Consider the following 1812-nt stretch of genomic DNA (forward strand, 5'->3'; position numbering starts at 1 on the left):
AGGCTGTGGCCCTGGGCCCCGGAAGCCACCTCGCCCTTCACCGCCAGACCTTATTTATTTATTTATTTCCGGACTGGGGGGCGCGGCAGCCAGAGGACCCCTCCCCCATCTCCCCTATTTAGAGAGGGTCCCTCCAGGGGACACCCGTGCCTTATTTATACTTATTTATTTCTGGGGGGTGGGTGGGAGGCAGGTGGACTCAGGGGTCCCCAGCGGGAGGGGCCTGGGGTCCCGGGGTTCTTGGATCCCCAGGCCTGGCCCCCCACTCCTCTGGGCCTGAGCAGGGGCGTATGTTATTTATTAAACTCTTCCTTTTTGCGACGGGGTGGGGCGGGAGGGACGGGGAGAGGAGGCCTGGGTTTTTGTACAAACACGTGAGACGCCTTTGTGAGCTGGAGAAGGGAGAATTAAATGTCACACACACCCACTCGGAGGCTGTTTCTATGGGGCTGATGGCTGGGGGCTGGACGCCGGGCCCCGGGCGGGGAGAGGGAAGGGCCCTGAGTGTGCAAGGCCAAGGCCTCGGAGGGGAGACCATCAGCGACCCTGAACCCAGAGGGGCGGGGGCTGAGCTTCCCTTGGTGCCCGGCACTTCGAAGTTCATCCAATAAATACTTAATGGAAGACCCTGTCCGGTGGCTCGGTTGGTTGAGCATCGTCCCTGTGCACCCAAAGGTCACTGGTTGATTCCCGGTCCGAGCACATGCCCTGGTTGTGGGCTTGATCCCCAGTGGGGGACCTGCAGGAGGCAGCCGATCGATGTTTCTCTCCCTCTCTCCCTCTCCCTTCCTCTCTAAAATAAATAAAAACAGCCCTAGCTGGTTTAGCTCAGTGGATAGAGCATTGGCCTGCAGACTGAAGGGCCCTGGTTCAATTCCCAGTCAAAGGCACATGCCCAGGTTGCGGGCTCCATCCCCAGCAGGACCCGCTCTGGGCTGGGCCTCAGGGGCAGGGTTTTACTCTGACCCCCTGGGTCCCAATGCACCCATTTCACAGGTGAGGGAAATTGAGGCTGGGGGGCCTGTTGTTCAAGGTCACGCAGCTAGAGAGACAACGGGTGGTCCTGCCACAGCTCTGGCTCATTGCAAAGGCTGGATCCCTTTCCTTGTCAGTCAACATACGGCAACCGTGACCACAGACACAAGTGCATTCCACATGGGGAAACCGAGGCTGGTGGGAGCCTGGGTCTTACTCAAGCTCCAGAGAAGGGTCCATTGTGAGTGGGGCCGTATTCCGGACTCTCCTCTTAAGGGTCAGAAACCCTTTGGTGGCCCCGTGGCCGGTGTGGCTCAGTGGTTGAGCGTCGACCAATGAACCAGGAGGTCACAGTTCCATTCCCCCCACCTCGTCAGGGCACAGGCCCGGGTTGCAGTCGATCCCCAGTGTGGGGCGTGCAGGAGGCAGACGATCCATGATTCTCTCTCATCATTGATGTTTCTCTCTCTCTCTCCCTCTCCCTTCCTCTCTGAAATCAATAAAAATATATTAAAAATAAACCCTTTGGTTCACTGTCCATTTGCAACATCACAGACAGACCCTCCCAGGGGGTCCTGTCTTGCCTCCAGGTGGAGCCTGGGGCAGGGCCTTGGGGTTCACCCCCACCTCCCCATCCTTCCTCAGGCCCCGTCCCCAGGGGAGAGGGGAGCCGTGACCGGGGAGACTTCCCAGGAAGAGTCCTCCGTGTGTGCGATGAGGTCACAAAGCCCCTCCACGGAAGGCTCCTCCCCCAGGCTGGGCAGAGCGCCGGCAGGGCCATGGCCCAGCCCTGGGGAGCCCCACCTTCTGCAGCCCCTGAGCTGGGGGCCCAGGCCG

The sequence above is a fragment of the Myotis brandtii genome, unplaced genomic scaffold (genome assembly GCF_000412655.1).
Source record: "Myotis brandtii unplaced genomic scaffold, ASM41265v1 scaffold1763, whole genome shotgun sequence".
Taxonomy (NCBI): Eukaryota; Metazoa; Chordata; class Mammalia; order Chiroptera; family Vespertilionidae; genus Myotis; species Myotis brandtii.